Raw genomic sequence first — 22,061 nt, 5'->3', positions numbered from 1 at the left:
GTGTGTAGTATGCATGTTCATGTGTACATCTCTCCCTAAAGGTGAGATCAACATGAGTAAGATAAGGGTTTTTAGTTCAGAAAATGGCAGATTTGGTATGAAAGCATGCAGGGTTACAAGAGCTGAACACAAGAATAACAAGTTCCTTATAACAACATCCTGAAACAAATATGTTTTCAATGTAGTCATAACAAGGTATTCATAACAGCATGCTATAACATTGTGGTCATAGTAACCTTTTGAAACTAAAGCATAGTTGCTATTTTCTAGAAAGGCAATACAGAAAGTGCCATTTGTAGGTAAGGTTGCAGATACGGCATGGCCCAAACCTTGAAAAACAGATATAATCATAAATAAGTATGAATCTAATTTATCTTTGCTAAAATATGGCTTTCAAGACTAAGAAGAAAGCAGGCTAATTTGTCAGCAATATATTTCTTATAGTTTGAAATAACCAAAATGTATGGCAAAAGAAATGTATTTATATATAAATATACATATTAAGATTTTTATGCAAATGTCCCTGGCACCCCTGACTAGGGCTCTGGTGAAGAAGCTGGTTATGGGGAAATTTCCTGCTTAGAGACACCTCTTGGCTTTGGAAATCTGACCTCTGAGGTTGAGTCATCTTTCTCATCTGGTAGTTGATCTACACATCTAAATGTATGCTATTTTTCTGGAACAAAATTGAAGAAACAGAGGCCATGACTTTGGAGAAATATTGTATCTTAGTTTGAGCATCAAAGTAGATATTTCTGGGAAATGAGGCTCATTTTATTAGAGTGAGAGGTAGGTTCTATGGCCATCTAGATGGCAGGAAGAGATACAGTCTGGAGTGTGTATACAGTTAAAATTTTCCCTGATATTTGATAGAAGTGAATGTACATGAACTCCAGAGTGAAAGTAGGAATCCCCGAGTAAGAGTAAGAGGTGGTATCAGTAAGTTTAGGGCAAAGAGATGATAGGCACTTGGCAGAGCTGCTGGTTAGTTCAGAGACAATGATGGGAGCTAATTCAAAACATTTATTCCCAAAGAAGGTTGGAATGATAAATCTCTCTGGAATTTGTTTCACTAATCCAAACAATTGAAGGTCACATGGATATATATAATATATATATATCACAGTGTGTGTGTGTGTGTGTGTGTGTGTTTGTTTTGTCCTGGTGCCCTAAGTCACTAAAACTAAAAGGTACTTAAGAAATTAAGGTGAAAGGACTCATATTTCCTGCAACTGGAATGTGTGACATTTGCCTTCCCATGGTGCTCTGCACACAGGAAAGTTTGGTGTTGATTCACTGCTCTGTGGTCACTACTTGAAGGTCTAGTTGATTTGTGAAAAAGAGCTGATCCCTACATTTCCATTTCATCTGAGAAGGATGATATTTTAGTAATTGAAATAAAATCCTTTAACTGGTTGTATCAGAATACTGTGACAATATTGGGTAAGAAAACAAAATTCACAGTGGTCATTATGAGCCTCGGCTATTCCTGGGATATTTGAAAGATGTATAATTAGCTGTGGAAGCACTGAGTTGAAAAGCAAAGTCTGCACTGGACTCACCTATTTAGACACTATTTCCCTACCCATGGTGCATATCAAACACTGAATTATACTAAGGTTATTCTGCTGGCTGGGCTTCCTCCTGGTGACTTAGTCCGTGTCTCAGTGCAATGGAAAAGATTTTCAGAGAGAATGATGTTTCACTATCAAAAAATTAGTTCTACATTCATAGAAATCATAAATAAAAAGTAAAATAATATAAAAACAATATTCATAGAGATAATTATAGATATACATGAAATGCCACTTATGGTTCTCATGATGATAATAGAACTTCTTGATTATGCATGGTGCATATAAATATATATTCTAATAAATTAACAATAATAACTTGTTTGAACATATATTTAAAATTTTAATATTTCCAAATATTCCCTTGCAAAAATGATGACACCAGGATTATCATGTAGCATAAAACTCAGTGAACAATAGATTGATATGTGTTTGAATTACATAAATTATGTATATATATACTCATATATATATCATATATATCAGTATTCCTACTTTCATTAATATAGGCAGAATTCAATGTTGTAACATCTCAAGAGATTTCTCAGTAGTTCTTTTTATTATATAAATATATGTTGTAAAATGAATGTAACCTCTGTGACAACGAATTTTTCTTTGTGTATGTTCGTGAGTGGGCACATGTGTCATCTACATATGGATAGAAATTCATGTATGTGTTCTATATATGGAATCCAGAAATCTATTTTAGGTGTAACCTCAATTGCTGTCCTCATTGGTTTTTGAGAAAGAAACTGGGAAATCAGATGAGCCGATGAATCTCTGGAATCATCAGCTTGTTTCTAACCCTGCTATTCCCAGAATAGAAATTATAAGCACAGGTCACTGTGTACCTTTGGTTTTTGCATGGGATCTATGAATTCAAGCCAGACATCATGCTACATGGCAAGTGAATTACTTTCTGAGATATAAGCCTAATCTTAGGATATGTTGCTAATAATGTTTTACTTTTGTGTTATTGGCTAGTTTTCTGATATTTGATTTTCCTTATCATTTGTCCATCACTTGTAGGTGAATAAAAATATAAGTATATTTGGTGATCTACATTCTATAGTATTTTGTATAGCTGTGAATTTAGAATTTTGTCTTTCCTTTTTGATTCTAAAATGTAGATCAATATTTATAAGTACTGTGAAATCACTCACATATACACATATATAAATTAAGTCTGAACAATAAACTCTCCTAACACATAATTAAAGTTATCAAGAATTTGGATCTCTATTTCAACATATATTGTGTACATCTTGTTCAAAGAGGCAACATTCAGTATTTTCCTATCACTATTCACTGGTTTCGGCCACTGTGATAATAAAATCATAATAGGTTTAATCTTAGATTCAGATGATATATATATTCAATAGGAGTCTACATTGCAGATGGTAGAAAGATCAATAAATAGATGATAGAAATATGTTTGAGTATGTATTTTCACCCATTCATTGTTTGTTTTTTTTCAGATTATTTATGTGATATTAAGTATTGACGTGTTTGATACAACATTACTGTTTAACACTGTAATTCATAAGGCTATACAAAAATGAAACGTATTTAGTTTTATAGAAAGATCATGGATTATATGTTTAGCTTTGTAGTGAGTCTCACTGCTCTGTGTTAAGCTTTAGTTGCACCACATCATTAAAAGATGAAAATTAATTCAGTTTTTGTATTTTTGTTATCAACTTATGAATAATAAAGCATAATTATCTCCTTTTGAAATGAACATAGACATATAGTCTGCGTTAAGAGAGACATCATTAGGGATATCCTCCATACTACAAACAAAATGTATAAATTTACTTCAAATGTGTCAGAATAGATTTTGAAAGAGACCAAAGTAGGGAGTGAATGAGTGTCTATTTTAGAGAAATGAAACTATATGGACCAGTAAGTCCAGACCTAAGAACAACAGTGACATGATTGACTTGTGTATGTATGCGTACACATGTAAATGAACAGTGCTATATCTCCATTTTTTTCCTGATACCTACATTGCAATAAGCATGACCCTGAGTTTGAGAAATCTTAGTGCAGTTTTAGCTTAAAATTACCTTTATCATCTCTTTTCATTCTGATGAGTGTCTCCATTTGACAATAAATGGCATTGTAAATTCTGCTTATAATCAGTACAGCAGTGCACTATAGTCCAAATGGAAAATGATTTAAAGCTAAAGTAAAAAATGAAAGATGTTGCCTGAGTAGTAGTCCATTGTGTAGATATACCACATTTCTGTATCCATCCATCAGTTGAGATACATTAAGGTTGATTCCAGTTTCTGGCGATTATGAATAAAGATGCTGTGAACATAGCTGAGCAAGTGTCCTTGTAATGTTGGGGAGTATTTTGGGGTATATACCCAGCAGTGGTATAGCTGGGTCTTAAAGTTGAACTATTTCCCATATTCTGCAAAACTACCAGATATTTTTCCAAAGTGGCTTTACAAGTTTGCACTCCCACCAAGAATGTTCCCCTTGTTCCACAACCTTGCTAGCATGTACTGTCCTTTGAGGTTTTCATCTTAGCCATTCTGGTGGGTGTGAGGTAGAATCTCAAAGTTGGTTTGATTTGCATTTCCCTGGTGACTAAGGACTTTGAACATTTCTTTAAGGGTTTCTCAGTCATTCAACATTTCTTTGTTGAGAATTCTATGTTTAGCTCTGTATCCCATTTTTATAATTTGGTTATTTGAATCATCAATGTCTAACATCTTGAGTTCTTTGTAAGTTTTGGATATTAGCCTTCTGTCAGATGTAAGGTTTGTGAATATCCTTTCCCAATCTGTGGGCTGCTGATTTGTTCTACAGTGTTCTTTACCCTTCTGAAGCTTTTCAGTTTCATGAGGTCCCATTTATTAATTTTTGACCTTAGTGCCTGAGCCATTGATATTCTGTTCAGGAACTTGTCTCCTTTACCAATGAGTTCAAGGATATTTCCCATTTTCTGTCTGTTTGATTAAGTGTGTCTAGTTTTATGTTAAGAATTTTGATTGATAAAAAACAAGGATATGAATTGCACAGGTAAATGGATGGAACTAGAAAATATCATCCTGATTGAGGTAACCCAGTCCCAAAAGGACATGCATGGTATCTACTCAGTTATAAGTGGTTATTAACCATAAAGTACAGGATAAGAATGTTACAATCAACAGACTCCAATGAGCCAAATTATAAGAAGAACACAAAGGAGGATAGTTCACTCTTTCTCATAAGGGGAAACAAATAGATAGCAAAGATGGATGGTTGGGGGGAAATGGGTCTAAGAGGGGACAGGGCAGGATCATATAGAGAGAACAGGGGAAAGAAAAGGGAGATCACCTGGAGACCAGGGCAATCTCTAGGACATGCCAGAGACTTGCATTGGGGAGAGGCCCAGGAAGGCCTAAGGGGGTGACTCTAGCTGAAATTCCTAGCAGTGGGGGATATGGATCCTGAAGTGCCTACTTCTGTAGCTGGGCAAAACTCCCAGTAGGAGGGTAGAACAGCAACCCACTCATAAAACTTTCCACCCAGAATGTGTCCTGCCTACAATATGTGCAAAGACAAAGAGAGCAGAGTCTGAGGATATGACCAACCAAGAATGACTGCCCCAAACTGAGACCTATCTAAAGGGCAAGAACAAATCTCCAACAATATGGATGATACTCTGTTATACTTGTAGACAGGGATCTAGCATAACTGTCTTCTGAGAGTCTCCAGCCAATGGAAAGAGATTCAGAGATTCACACCCAAACAGTGGATGGAGCTACGGAGAGTTGGAGAAGGATTGAGGGACCCAAAGAGGACAGCAACTCCATAGGAAGACCAACAGAGTCAACTAACCTGGACCCTTAAGAGCTCCCTGAGACTGAATCACCAAAGAGAGTACCTAGGTGTCCTGCACATATGTAGCAGATGAGCAGTTTAGTCTTCATGCAGGTCCCCAAAACAACTGCAGAAGGGTCTGACCCTGAGCCAGCTGCCTACCTGACTGTGGATCCTGCACCCACAAATGCACAGCTTTGTCTGATCTCAGTGGGAAAGGATTTGTCTAGTCCTGTAGAAACTTGATTAGTGGAGTAGGGAGGGTAGGGGAGGTGGTGTATGGGATGGAAGAAAGTGAGGGAGGTTGACACCCAAATGGATACTTCCCCTTTCTAAGGGGAATGTAAGGAGGACTTACAAGAGGGAGTACTAGGTGGAGAGAAAGGGTTGATTTGGATTGTAAAGTGAAAAATTAAATTAATAAAAAGAAAAATATTTTGTCACATGAGTACCTGAAGAGAAATGTATGCAATTCTCTAAATTTGAGATTTTTTTTCAATTTTTATTAGGTATTTTCTTCATTTACATTTCAAATGCTATCCCGAAATTCCCCTATACCCTCCCCCCACCCTGCTCCCCTATCCACCCACTCTCACTTCTTGGCCATGGCGTTCCCCTGTACTGGGGCATATAAAGTTTGCAAGACCAATGGGCCTCTCTTCCCAATGATGGCCAACTAGGCCATCTTCTGTTACATATGCAGCTAGAAACACGAGCTCTGGGGGTACTGGTTAGTTCATATTGCTGTTTCACCTGTACGGTTGCAAACCCCTTCGGCTCACTGGGTACTTTCTCTAGCTCCTCCATTGGGGGCCCTGTGTTCCATCCAATAGATGACTGTGCACATACTAACCCAGATAATAAAACCAACACCAAACAGAATCTTAAGCAATCACCATGTGTTTCTCTGTCATTTAACCTTTTGCCTGACATGTATTTAAAGATAAGTATACTACAATTACTCACCTGCATCAAATTTGAACCTTCTGGTTAATGTTTATCACAGGCTTTACTATGGATGTTCAACTCATGGTTGATAGGTGGCAATTACCAAACTTCCTAATATTTTTAAAAATAAACAGATACTCAAATATAGAAACATCAAAAAACAGAATGAGAAAATGGTGGTTTAGAAATAAACAATAAAATCTAATAACTAATGTTATTAGATTAACCAATGTTAACATTAAAATGTCTTTAAATAGTCTGAAAATCGCTAGTCATTTTTGTTTCCACTAACTCCAATACATATGAGATAAATAAAGTATAAGGAAAAATGAAAATAACTTCACTGACAAAGTAATAAAGAACTCTGTCACTAAATTTGTGTGATATACTTTTTAAAACTGTTAAATGTATAATTTGTAAAGAACTAAAATCTTAAAGTATCTTCTAACAAACCAATACATATAAGGTGGAATATCTTTAATAAAAATCATCAACTAAAAATATTCATTAATCAATTATTTATCTCATTTATACATTTTTAATTTTATTCTAATTAATTTTTTACACCCCATATTCCATTCCCTGCCCACACCGTTCCATCCTCCTACTGTTCCACATCCCACACATCCTCCATACCCCACCCTGTCTCCATATGGATGCCTCCAACCCCCACCCCACCTGACCTATAAACCCTCAAGTCTCTTGAAGATTAGGTGCATCATCTCTGAATGAACACAGACCCAGAAGTCCTCTACTGTATGTGTACTGGGGGCCTCATATCAGCTGGTGTATGCTGTATGTTTGGCGGTCCAGTGTTTGAGAGATCTCAGAGCTCCAGATTAATTGAGACTGCTGGTCTTCTTACAGGGTCACCATTCTCCTCAGCTTCTTTCAGCCTTCCCTAATCAACAGCATAGGTCAGCTGCTTCTGTTCATGGGTTGGGTGCAAATATCTGCATCTGACTCAGCTGCTTGTTGGGTCTTTAGTGGAGCAGTCATGACAGATCCCTTTTAGTGAGCACTCCATAGTCTCAGAAATAGTGTCAAGCCTTGGGATCTTCCCTCGAGCTGGATCCCACTTTGGGCCTATTGCTAAATCTTATTTTCCTCAGGCTCCTTTCTATTTCCAGCCCTGTAATTCAGACAGGAACAATTATGGGTCAGAGGTGTAACTGTGGCATGGCAACCCCATCCCTCACTTGATGTCCTGCCTCCCTGCTGGAGGTAGGCTTTATAAATTACCTCTCTCTACTGTTGAGCATTTTCCCCTACTTCCTATTTCCTGAGGTTGCCTATTTAGATTCTTTCTGCTGGTCCTCAAGGTTTCAGTTCTTTTCCCCCACTCCACCTTCCCTCCCACATCCTTCCCTCCTTCCCCACTTGTGATTGATTTCTTCTCTCTTCCAAATGGGACTGAGGCATCCTCCCTGGGACACTTCAGCTTGTTAAGCTTTGTGAGTTCTGTGGACTGTATCTTGGATATTCTGTATGGTGGGGTTTTTTTGTTTGTTTGTTTGTTTGGTTGGTTGTTTTTTGTTTGTTTGTTTGTTTGTTTTTGTTTTTGGCTAATATCCACTTGTTAGTGAGTACACACCATGCATGTCCTTTTGGGTCTGAGTTCCCTCACTCAGGATGATAGTCAGAAGCTGAAACAACCCAGATGTTCCACAACAGAAGAATGGATACAGAAAATGTGGTTCATTTACACAATGGAACACTACTCAGCTATTAAGAATGAGGACATCCTGAGTTTTACAGGCAAATGGATGGAACTAGAAAATATTTATACTTCAATAATGCAGTTATACATTTTCTTTATACCTATTAAGTTGCCTTTCATATAGACATTTAGTGTCTATGGAAATGTATTTAGCCCATTTTTATACTGTGAGACAAAATATTCCCTACAGTTTCATATACAGTCTGTAAGTTTATATACATATGTGTATTTCCTGATATTTTAATTTGTTATAGATATAATATTCTATGTAATAATAACAATAACAACAATAAAATAATAGTATGTAATTTAGAGTACACACAAATTCAGATTTTCAAAGATTTATTTTTATTTTACATATATAAGTTTTTTCCCTGTCTGTATATATGTACGTGTGTGTGTGTCATATACATACATCACGAATGTACTGGAGAGAAAATCCCCTTCCTTTGTAAAATCAGTAAGTATTCTTAACTTCTGAGTCATCTCTCCAGCTCCACATTTGGATTAATAAGGGTAACAAATATAAATGCTGTTGCTTTCAGAATTCCAATGAAGATTTTATATCCTTGGTTTTAGATGAGCTAACCTTGTTTCTCATATCAGTGTCTCATAAATCTCACTGAAGATCTAATTACATCAATATATTGTTGATTTTTATATAGTCTTTAGGGCTTAGGCTAAAATGTAACAAAATGATATTGATTCATTTCAAGCTGGGTAAATCTTCCATGACCTTGTTGCTTAAGTAAGTGTAATTTTTATGAGTTCTAAGTTAATCTATTGCAGAATAATCCTGAATTTATTCTTAAAACTTGAAGTATATTGCATAATAAAACATAACTGTTTTTCTAAAGGCTAGATTAAGTATCTTCTTTCTGTGTCCTGTTTATGAAACCTCACCACAGTTATTCGTTTAGACACAGCCCCTGTATGAGATTTGATTCAATATACATTTTGATTTATTCCAAATAATTTCACGTAATTTCAGAACCAAAGTGTCATGACCAGAAGATATACCAGAAGTAAGGCAATAAATAGCAGACAGACAGGAGAGAGAAAATGGAAAATATATAAAAAAAATAATAACAATTGAGTGACTGGTGTTTTAAGGGGCTGAGAATGTGAAGAGTTGTAGACAATAGATAATAGCAATGCTCTCCTTGTGAATAACATTGCTATGACTAAATTAACTGAGAAGTCATGCTAGTGAGCTTTCAGGCACGTTAGAAAGCACACAAGAAAATCAACCTAGAAAGAGAAGATATATACTAGCGCTTATAATTTTGGAGATTCTAATCTGTGATTTATTTTCCCTGTAGATCTCAGGCTAATGGTGAGGCAGCATATCACAGTGAGATACATCGAGCATAGCAAAGACACAATCATGGCTGGGAAGTTAAAGAGGCAGACTAACATCCTAAAGTACCCATGAAAGATATGATGGTAAAGACATGAGATTTATTTAGCCTATTCTCTTCAAGATCCACCAACTTACACTATCTCCTAGCTAAGATCCAAGACTTCGCAATGTGGGTAACATTTGTGGTTTAAGCTTTAGAGAGAAGACAAATTAGACAGACCAGATGAAAATATTATATTTTCATTTTAGATTGAGAACAACAAGCAAAATTTTGTACTTTTTAAACTTCTGTATGATTTATCATTTCTATTTTTTCAAACTAAACTATTTTCTCATTTCTTACATTTTGGGTGGATTCTCTACTTAAAAAAAAACCCATAACTTATTCATATCACATGAACAAATCTAGATGCAGAGGTATGATGCTCATACTATGTTCAGCAGTGTTACAAAAGGATATATGCTTAGTAGGAAAAGAATATAATTAACATCTATTAATACCAATACAATGAAGTCTTAATGTATGTAGAAGTTTCACAGCTATTGAATAATTTAATTAAAATCACAACACCTTAAATCATTCTCTAGCTACAACAAACACTTCACTGCATTGCTGGAATATAGATTTATGATTAGTTTACATAGATAATGCCTCTTTGTAGTATTAAAAATGATTGACAAAGACATATGACACAAGTGTGCAGTAGAAACCCTGTGCTTCCACTATGGTTGCTCTACGAATATGATATCAGTGCATTTACTGTGGATTAGATTATCTTTATTTTTCAAGACTCACATGATTATGATAATTTAAATGCATGGTTTTTTCTTGAAGATTTTTTTTTTTTAGTTTTACCAAATTAGTCTATATTTTTATTTCCAAAGTCATCATATATTTTTGCCAGTTAGTGTAGAAAATAAAGGAGACAAGCAACCGAGTATATGAAGCAAGGAAGAGGCAATTGCTGTTCCTCTATGTTCTGTGTTTTGGTGCAAGGATATGTTCAAAAGAACCCCTTCTGCTGTTCGCACTGTGTTGACCAAAGTAAAACCCCAAGAGACCAAAGGACACTCACCAGGTAAAGCCTGTGTTTCAAACAATGATCTCAAAATAACAGACCCAAGAAACCACCATCAGGGAGCAAATTAAAAAAATAATTAAAGAGCAAGTATTGGTAAGAATTGAGAAACAATAATACCATACACTGAGGGTAAGAAGGGCACACATGTAACTCTAAATTTTAGCTGCCCCATAACTCTACAGTTCTACTCTAAGGGATACACTCAGTTTCGAGAAATGCTCAAAAAATATTTGCACATAATTGTACATTTGTTATTAGTTCTAAGTCTAAAATTGTAAAAAAAATGTCTTTAATCATAATCAACGTTGTGATCATAAAAAGAGAAAGAGCTGTAAGAATATATTCTGGTGGGGTGTGGGGTAAAAGTCTCCCTCAGTGGACCCATACCGAGGCATCCCTTGCCCCTGAGAGAAAAACCACGTGACAGTATAGAATAGAATAGAGTTTATTCAGGATATAAGGAAGATAGTTAAGAGAGTAGTAGAGGCAGAGAAAGGCAGTAGAGAAGTGGCAACTGGCCATGACCACCTGGAGAGAGTGGGGAAAGAAAGGGGATAAAGGAGGGCAAGAGACAAGGGAAAGGCAAGAGAGGTGAGAGAGAGGAGGGGCCAAGCAGCCCCTTTTATAGTGGGCCAAGCCCACCTGGCAGCTGCTGACAGAAACTGTGTGAGTGGAGTTTAGACAGAATACCAACAATCAAAATACCATATAAACACAAAACAGAGTCATGTATCTAAAATGGAATGGAGTTTAAGTGCTGCAGTATAAGTGAGCTCACACAAACTATGCTAAGTGCAAGAAACAAAACAGATAAAGCTACATATTCTACTATTTTCTTTCATATGTACAGAACAGAAAAGATGAGTATATGGTCAGAAAGCCACCAGTCAGCGTCAGGCCTGTAAGAGAGGAATGGGAGGGACTGCCTCATGGATGAGGGCTTCCTTCTAGACTGATTCTAATGCCTTCATCTTACATAGGGTTGATTGTTCCACAACATTTTGCCTCTGAATTCAGTGAGAAATGGTTTATTTTATGCTTTAAAATTATAACTCAAGAGGCATTCTCTAGGTGCATGTATTACTCATGCTTATTATGTTCCCTCTAAAACCGCTTTATTGGAGTGTCTAAACATAGGACACTGAGGGACCTAGCCCTGACTTGGTTCTGATTGGTAAATAAAGATGCTGGCAGCTAATGCCTGGGTGGGACAGACAGAGTTGGGACTTTTAAGATTCCCAGATTTGGGACAGAGCAAGGAGGAACAAAGAGGAGATCCTCCTTGTTGGGAGAGTGGTGGAGGAGAGAAGATGCCATGCTAGAGAAGAGAGGAGGACAGAGATTCATATCTGTCATGTGAAGGAACCCAGAGAGTATGGCTCAGAGGGCTACCTAACTGGGTCCAGGGCAGCCAATGTAGAATATAGAATTTAGTAAGTGAAAACTTGGGATTATCAACTGGGGCTGGATTGATGAATGGAAGTTAGAAAGTGACCCAGCTATTGTGCTGTTTAAGGCATATCAAAAGTATCTGCTTGTGTCTTTTATTCAGGAATGTTAAGCATTGAGGCTGTAGCAAACCCACTGCCTAGATTTATTAATTAAATTTTGAATTCTACAACATTCATGATTGCATGTGTCTGTATCCCAGCACCCAGGAAGTAAAGGAATGAGAATTGTAGATTCAAAGCCACCCCTTGTTCACATGAGAGTTCAAGCACATTGTGGCCTACAGAAATCCATATTTCAAACAAAAACAAGCAAAAAAATTAAAACTAACCTAATAACAGTAGCCACAAAATAATAAAAATCCTAACAAATATCTAGTATACCTAAGGACACTAGAAAATGATATTGCACAATTAAATTATTACTTATCAGATATGACTAATAGTTTTTGATATTTCTTTATTTTTGACTTTAAAATATGATCACATCATTTCTTTCCTCCTTGCCCTCCAACTCCTCTTGCTCCTCCTCCTTATACCTATTCTCTCTCTCTCTCCCTCTCTCTCTTTCTCTTTCTCTCTCTCTTTCCAAATACTCCTCCTTGTTCTCTTTTTTGTTATTGTTATGTTCATAAATGTATATATACACACACATACATGTTTGTAAATATAATGCACTTAAAATTGCCACAGTCAGGTAAGAGCTCATAGCCTGTTTCTGCATTTCTTCCACTTAAGCTCTAATTGTTCTCAACTCTGACATGAGGTCCAATTTGACCTTGCTCTGGTTCACACATCAAAATCATTCAGAAGACAGCTTTGGTACCTGCTTGAATTCTTTCAGCATGTCACACATTCCCCAAGATCCTTTAGCTGCTTCCTACTTGCAAACATGGTGAGTGACCTGTGACAATGAAGAATGAGTTATGGCTGGAGTTACAGTGATTTGTGGTGTGACAGAAACCAATGACAGGATAAATGACCCAATAATATGAACTGCATTTTAAATACTACAGAGAGGAGGAAACCCATTGCCCAATTCAGCAGGTGTAGGAGACAGTATTATGTTGTTTAGAGAAACTTCACAGAGAAACATATTTAATGAAATGGTTCTCAGGGGACCTTTTGGAGCAGAAGATAGAATCCCAGACTTCCACCAAGTTTCCCATCGAGAATCCAAAGGCCCTTTTCAGCATGCTTTCTGGGTTAATTTCTGAACTGTGAGATTGTATATTGACATCTTCTACTAATGTAGACTTATAAATGCACCCAGATTTCTTTCTGGGACCCAACACTAAATCAATCTGTCAAAATTTGCAGGTGCCTTGACTCTAACAACTCTTCCTCCAACAGTCCTCCCAGCTTTGTGCTCCTGTAGGCAATGCACGTTTGCCAATGAAGAAGATATTCATATCATAGTGAACTTCTGATATCAATAGAACCTTGAGGTTTGTTTCTCATTATGTCCTGTATCTCTTCCACAGAGATTTGAACAACCCAAAGCTATAGGGCAGGGAATTTTTATATGGATTGTAATATTTTCAGAAAACTAATGACATTAAAACCAATTTCTTTTTTTAATTACTTAAAAAAATCTTTATTTATTTTATTATATATTTTCTTTGTATGCATTTGAAATGCTATCCCAAAAGTTCCCTATACCCTCCCTCCACCCTCCTCCCCTACCCACCCACTCCCGCTTCTTGGCCCTGGCATTCCCCTGTATTGGGGCATATAAAGTTTGCAAGACCAAGGGGCCTCTCTTCCCAATGATGGCCAGCTAGGCCATCTTCTGATACATATGCAGCTAGAGACACGAGCTCTGGGGGTACTGGTTAGTTCATATTGTTGTTCCACCTATAGGTTTGCAGACCCCTTCAGCTCCTTTGGTGCTTTCTCTAGCTTCTCCATTGGGGGCCCTGTGTTAAAACCAATTTCTTTATGCTACTGCTATCCTTCTTTGAATTGTTTCTGTCTCTTTTAGTCATTGCAAAAATTACCCATCATCTATATCTAATTCCAGCTGTGCCCTCTTCAGTGACACATGTGTCAATTATTCTTACCAATTCAACATTAGTTACCTCATCCTGTTTTTCCTTGCAGCGTTGCACACTCTATGAGTGTGTTTGCTATTGTTCTACTTACTCCTCAACCATCTACTTCTCCCATATTCTTGAAGGAGAATTTAAGTGTAGGGGTCATTATGTATTCCGTAATGCTTCTCTTAACACATTGCATGTGGTTTCTTGATCCCACTCATTCTTTTATGCAATGACTAAATGTGAACTGTATCACATATGTATACCAGGCGTTCTTTCTGACAGTGAATTTAACTCAACTAAATTATATCTTCTTCATAGACAGGGTAATTGACATTTTGGTCTCTTGTTCATTTTGTTTTAGAAAGCATTAGTTAATCTGGAGAATATCACATCATAGAACTTTTCTTCTTTTTTTCTCAATTTTTATTAGATTTTCTTCATTTACATTTCAAATGCTATCTTGAAAGTCCCCTATACCCTCCCCAAGCCCTGCTCCCCTACCCACTCACTCCCACTTCTTGACCCTGGCTTTCCCATGTACTGGGGCATATAAAGTTTGCAAGACCAAGGGACCTCTCTTCCCAATGATGGCCAACTAAGCCATCTTCTGCTACATATACAGCTAGAGACATGAGCTCTGGGGGTACTGGTTAGTTTATATTGTTGTTCCACCTATAGGGTTGCAGACCCCTTCAGCTCCTTGGGTACTTTGAGACTGCCCTATCTAGGGATCCATCCCATGATCAGCCATCAAAAGCAGACACTATTGCATACACCAGCAAGATTTTGCTGAAAGGACCCTGAAATAGCTGTCTCCTGTGAGGCTTTGCCAGTGCCTGGCAAATACAGAAGTGGATTCTCACAGTCAGCTATTGGATGGAACACAGAGAACTTTTCTTCTTTAACTCCAAAGAAATACATGTTAGATTTCAAACCTGGCACAAATGACCAAGGGAGGCGCCTATTTAACGTATCAAATGCCAGGTTCTCCCTGCATCCCCCAGTCCCCACCTGTTACAGGGTCCTTTTGCTTACCTCATCCCCTATACTAAACTTCTCCAACTCAGGGGTCTGAGCTGCTCTTCTCTATATAACTCAACCATTTTAGTTACCTGTTCTCTCTATACATTTGAGTCTGCCACACCTAGTTCCTCTCTCTCTTTCTCTTTTCTCACTTTCCAGTCCTCATCTCTCCATATGGCCCAGCTCAGGATTATGTACACTCTGAAATTTCCTAAAGGGTCCCTGCCTCTGTTTATGCTTTCCTACAAATCTATAATAAACCCTTTCCTCCACCATACCTAGAATTAGACATATTTACTTTTTCTATTTCTTTTTTTTTTCATTTATACACAACTAACATTCTAGACTCAGAATGAAGATTCTGGGATTTATACTAAATCTCATCATTCAGCATATAATTTATAAAACATAAAACTTTGTGCTTTATCATATCCCTGTCCTTCTTTTTTATATACCATTTTAATTCTTAGATCATTACCTTGTGTTGATACAAGGGATGAATAATAAGGAGCTTGTACTCCTCAGTCCTTGAGGAATTATGGTCTTGTCCATATTGTTCAAAATTCAAATAAAAAACTAAAGTGTTCCAGAATGCATTTAGTAAATAAATAAAATTGCCATGCAGCCAAGCCTTTCTTAATTAAAAAAAATATTGTAATCCGTGGTTTATGTTTAAGACACTGTAGAAAGCTTTATACATAAACTTGAATCAGCAGTTGTCTGGAAGTGATCACAGTTCTTACTTTTTACAGTTGAGATTAGAGGTATTTAATAGTCAATGCCTTGTCTATGGTGGCCTATGTCAGGGAAAAGGTTAATGAATCTATACTTCACAGGAAGTTTATCTTCCTAGAAGAAAGGATTGGTGAAAACATGTTAAAGTTAACACCATAGGATGTTGCAACAGTTATTAACCTTGTCACATGGCAGGTAGAGGCATAGAACCATAGGACGAAAATGTAAAAATTAATTGAGTGGACAAGGAAGATGTTCTATCAAGCAAACAGAGCAAGGCCATGCTCCCACTTAAATGCAGGGATGCTAGCCCTCTGTACCACAAAGAGGATATAGTTGGGGCCCTTTTATCAGTGTTAATGAACTATGCAATTGTTACCCTTTAACTTCATGACTGTGACTACCAGCATATTTATGAAGAACCTGACTGTTATTTTTGTCATTGGAGACCTCTTATCCTCCTCCAGGGAGAATTTAGCCTACTCTGTGCAAAGAGATATTTTTTTTCTAATTGTGCTGGAAAAGTTGTCCAAAGTGTCTCCTATGCTTGAGGGAACCTAGTGCTTAGAATTAAAACAGTTTTACTTGATGAATTTTTATATCTTTTCTTCTTCTAGGAATATATGAATGCATGGCACCTCACCTTCTTCTAAGGCTATGATAGTGCAGATGATAACATCCAAGTGAAACATAAGAAATTGGAGTGTAAAAGTATTCCATTCTAGTCTTTAGAACATGTATTTTATTAAAATAGTATCATGATGCCATCCTTTTATTCATAAGAAATAAGGGTTATGTTGCAGCTATACTGTGCCTTCTGCTGTCCTCTTTAGCTTTAATCTCTACTTGGTGTATTTAATCTACTGTGGTTTCCACATTGAAGTTAGGTGGATATAAGGCGTGAACTTACATATTGAGATAAATTGATGACATCTTAGCTCTGCTTATATCATTATTTTCACATATAGTAATTATATTAGATAGAAAAAACCATAAATTTTATGTTAGTTTTATATTTTCTTCCATATGTCAAGAAAATATAATAGTATAATGTTCCCAAGAAAATATAAAATTCATTTATTTCCCTATATTTCTTTATTCATGTTTTTTTTACCATTGTGCCTGCACTATCTTGATTCTTTTATTTATTTTTTTAATCCCTATCTTATTTTTCTGTAGTTTCTTATATGAGATATTTATGGTATTCTGAGTACATATTTATATAAAGGCCAGTGGCAATATTTTGGAAATTTAAGTACTGTTCTGGAGTTGGAGTCTTGCTGGAAGCAGTCATTCATTAAAGACATTAGATTTTATAGCCTGTCCCCATTTCTTGTAGTGACAATTTGGAAATTTTGATTTCCCTTAATACCATATGTATGTATGTATCCCAGGTGTGGGATATAGGCCTGTTTCCAATTGTCCACAGCAGTTGATTTGCCATGTGCTCCAATTGAGGCATGATTTTGACAGTTGCAGAAAGTTTCTGTAATTGTGTGATGTTTGGGATTCTGAGGACTTTTTATGCATATATAAATGTTGGACCCCTGAGAAGTAGGGTGGTTTGTTGGTTTTTGGTTGGTTGCTATTGGTAATGGTTTGTTAAGTAGTCATACATAAAGAAGAAATTAGATATCCTGATGCCAAAGATCAGACTATCTGCAAGGAGCTCCATTGCCCTAATCAACAGGAATAGTCTAGCATTGCTACCTTTGCTTTCTACCCTTTTTGCTCCAATCTACTGATGGGAGTTGAGAAGGTTGAAAAGATATCTTTTTATTAAATATAATATATATTTATAATTGATGTTAGTAATAAATATAATTGTAAAAATGGTTCATGCTAAAATATATGAAAATATACAGTAATGAAACAAAAATTCATTGGCTTAAACAGTATTCTTTTTTTAATTAATAGACTAATTTATTTTTTTACACTCCATATTTCATCAAACTCCCCCCATTCACCCTCCAACTGTTCCAGATGCCATACCTCCTCCCTGTCCCCATGTCTCCATGTGGATGTCCCCACTGTACACCCCACCTGACCTTTAAACTCCCTGGGGCCTCCAGTCTATTGAGGGCTAGGTGCATTATCTCTGAATGAACACAGACCTGAAAGTCCTCTACTGTATGTGTATTGGGGGCCTCATATCAGCTGGTGTATGCTTGCTGGTAGGTGGTCCAGTGTTGGAGAGATCTCAAAGGTCCAGATTAATTGAGACTGCTGGTCATCCTAAAGGGTCGTCCTCCTCCTCAGCTTCTTTCTGCCTTTCTCTAGTTCATCCACAGTGGTCAGCAGCTTCTGTCCATTGGTTGGATGCAAATATCTGCATCTGACTCTTTCAGTTGCTTTTTAGGCCTTCCAGAGTAAGGTAATGCTAGGTCCCTTTTTGTGAGCGCTCCATAGCCTCAGTAATGGTGTCAGGCCTTGGGACCTCCCCTTGAGCTGGATCCCACGTTGGGCCTGTCGCTGGACCTTCTTTTTCTCAGGCTTCTCCACATTTCCATCCCTGTAGTTCTTTCAGACAGGAACAATTATGGGTCATAGATGTGACTGTGGCATGGCAACCCTCTCCCTCATTTGATGCTCTGTCTTCCTGCTGGAGGTGGGTTCTATAAGACCTGTATGACAATAACTTCATGTCTCTCAAGAAAGAAATCAAAGATCTCAGAAAATAGAGAGATCTACCATGCTCATGGATTGGCAAAATTAACAATGTAAAAATGGCCATCCTACCAAAGGCAATCTATAGATTCAATGAAATCCCCACCAAAATCCCAACATAATTCCTCAAAGACATGGAAATAACGGTTCTCAAATTCATCTGGAAAGGCAAAAAACCCAGTATAGTGAAAACAATTCTTAACAAAAAGAGAATGGCTGGGGGAAATCACCATCCCTGGCCTCAAGCTTTACTATGGAGCAATAGTGATAAAAAAACAAAAAAAAACAACAACAACAACAACAAAAACTGCATGGTATTGGTACAGAGACAAGCACATTGATCAATGGAATAGAATAAAAGACCCAGAAATAAAACCACACTTATGGTCACTTGATCTTTGACAAAAAAAGCCAAAAATATACAATGGAAAACAGAAAGCATCTTCAAAAAATGGTGCTGGTATAACTGGCTATCTGTAGGTAGAAAAATGAAAATAGACCCATATTTCTCACCTTGCACAAAGTTCAAGTCCAAGTGCATCAATGATCTCAACATAAAACCAGATGCGTTGAATCTAAAAGAAGAAAAAAATGGGAATGAGCCTTGAACTCACTGGAACAGGGGAAATTTCCTAAGCAGAACGCCAATGGCTCATGCTCTAAGATCAAGAATTGATAAATGGGACCTTAAACTGTGTTCTTGCACAGGAAAGGTCACAGTGTGAAAAGAGTTTTAAATTTAAGGTTTTGTTTTACTAGTGAAAGAAAGTAGCTCTCTGTCTTTGGAAGAAAACTATAAACTGGCCTGGACTATCAATAAAATGTCCCCACTCTTCCCTCCCTCTGAGAATAAGCATTCCTCTAGTACATTCTCATTCTTTCTTTAAGAGGCTAACTTGCTTTCCTCAAATTATCATACTTTTACAATATGAAATCTGTGGAATGAAAAATGCAAAACTACATATCTTTTCAGTCCATTGTAATACCCTCATAATAAAGATTCTTGGCTGTAACATGAATGTCCCTACTTTAACAACAAGGAAATCTGCAAGGAACTGTGCTCCTGCACCCAGAAAAGACCCTCAACCTGCACAATAACTGACATGCTGTCAAAAGGATGAAAAGTCTACCCACTTTCAGAAACCAGGTATCGTATTAAAATTGAGTTATTTAGGGACTTAAAAAAAGAATCTGAACTATTCCTGAACCATTGCAGGATCAAATTTCTATCCTCAAAATACACTGAATCTTTGCACCTGATCTTGCTTCCATTTTAGTAGGATGGTAGTGATATTAGGTAATGATATTACGACTATATGAAATAGATATTTATTTATATATACTTATTGTGCACCCAGAAAGAAATATGATGGAACTTTTTATTCATTTGAAAAACATTTTCTTAGACTGAACTTCAATGTCATCAATGGTAATATTAGTGTTGATATTACTACTAATTATGGAGGTCATGATAAAGAATAAAGTATTTTATATGATTAATATACAGTTATGTCTGTATGTCACTGAATGCTTTATGCACCAACTTTCTAACTCATTTAATAATATCAACACTTTATCATGCAAAACAGAATTCTAGTGTGGGCATTTCTAGTATCACACTTAACAGATAAGGAAAAAGAGATGAATAGAGATTATTATATTACTTAGGAAATATTCAACCAAATGTTTTGCAACACTGAAGGAATTTTTTAGATAATGAATAATCAAATGTCAGGAGAAAAAGGCAAAGGCAAAGCTAAAGGAGAAAGCAGAGCATGGCTCTGTGTGGAGGAGGTTAAGAAAGACCCAATGATGCTGTACAAAGCACCTCTGGCCATAGGAAGAACATTGAATCAACTAATAAACTACTCAAAAAACTCAATCACAGGGATCTAGTTATTTGAGAAGGACCTTACTAAATATAGTCTTTAACAAATAGTGCCTTGTTTCAAACTTAAGTCAATTGTTGAAATATATTACTGAGTAGAACAGGAAAATAAAGTCTACTCTTCCAATTTCTGAGTGACTCTATTATTGGGGTACAAGTGGATCATATCATGTTCAGTCAGAGGTTGTATTGTATTCTAGTAGCTTATATTGCATTCCACCTGGAGTCCAGGAGAATGTGCCTGTAGAGTGACAGTCGTATGTGTTGATGCCATACTGTGGAGATACTACATTTTATAATGATGTACTGCTTATATAATTAGAACATGCACATTTTTTCTAATAATATAAAAAGTATATCTGTTATCTACTAATTACACAGATACCAATCAAAGCATTTGCTGTTAGAGTGAATCTGCTCTTTGCCTGAATGATGCTTAATGAACAATGTGATTCATTGTGCAAATTCAAATTCTATGAAAATGAACTATTCAAATTGGAATTGCTAATCGCTGCTATTAAAATGTCTTACTTATCTTTCACCATAGATCAATTGTTGTGGCAAGGGCTCTTTTTATTTAATTTATAATAATTACTACTAATATGTATATTGAAGAGTTACTGGCTGAGTCTAGTAAGTTTTTCAAAAGCCTGGTAATTTTTAAATATTTTATATTGGAAGAAAAAAAATTCATATCACCAAAACACTGTGGTAGAAGAAAGATTTTGAGTTTGGATGTACACTCCTGATATAGCTATGAATCAGAGAAGTACACATATCAAATGCATGTTTAGTTTTGAAAATTTTTAGAGAGATCTGTGCTGGTGTAAATGCCATCAGTGACTGAATGCATGAGTGTAAACATACCCACTTTAGGAAACAATATTTGTTGAAGAACAAAAGAAAGCTAAAATAGTCCACTCAGAAAGCCATGGTGTGAGTTTGGAAGAATTCCAACAAAGACATGAGAATAGTATAAAGGAAGTCAAGAAGCACAAGTCTGGTAAATAAAGTATGAATACACTGCTCTTTGAAGGACAGCTGTATAGGTACAATCAGAAGGGGATTATTGTAACATAGCTCTCCTGAAGAAAAAATTTTGAAGTGTCTAAATAGGTAAAGACTTGAAATGCACATATCCCTGAACACAGGAAGGAAAAAAACTCACAAGTATTCAAATACACATGCAATATAATTGTTTTCTTGGAGACACTAGAATGTAGCATGTGGAAAGGAGTAATCTAGCCAATTAAATTCTGTTGCAAGACTGAGTCAGATAATCTTACTGACTGAGTATAAACTATTTATCACAGGAATTTGTTTACCAATTATACACTTAATAGTGCTATTTTGTGGTGTAAATGCAGCCTTAGAAAGTGGAGCCTGCCTAGTCCTATCTTTAGTCTCTACTTTCTATCCCTTAGGAGATGGTCTTTCTTACCACTGGCTCCTGCAGCCATGATGTTCTCCCCAAGCACAGGGGGTCAAGCAACCAGCACTAAGTCCTCTGAGACCATGAGCTGAAATAAATATTTGTTCTTTAACTTATTCTGAAGTATTTTAGTCACTGTCATATAAAGGTCATTAATGTAGATAATGAGTGAGGAAAGCTAACTAGTACCTTTTGTTTATATTGTAAAAATGATCATTGAAATTGAAACAAGAAACAAGACTTGCTTAGGAGGAGACAATACATCCTCCTTATCTTGTCAGTAACAAATGGCTCAGTATTGGCCCAGTTAACTACTACTC

The sequence above is a fragment of the Mus caroli genome, chromosome 8, assembly GCF_900094665.2.
Source record: "Mus caroli chromosome 8, CAROLI_EIJ_v1.1, whole genome shotgun sequence".
NCBI lineage: Eukaryota > Metazoa > Chordata > Mammalia > Rodentia > Muridae > Mus > Mus caroli.
This window is presented reverse-complemented; position numbering follows the sequence as displayed.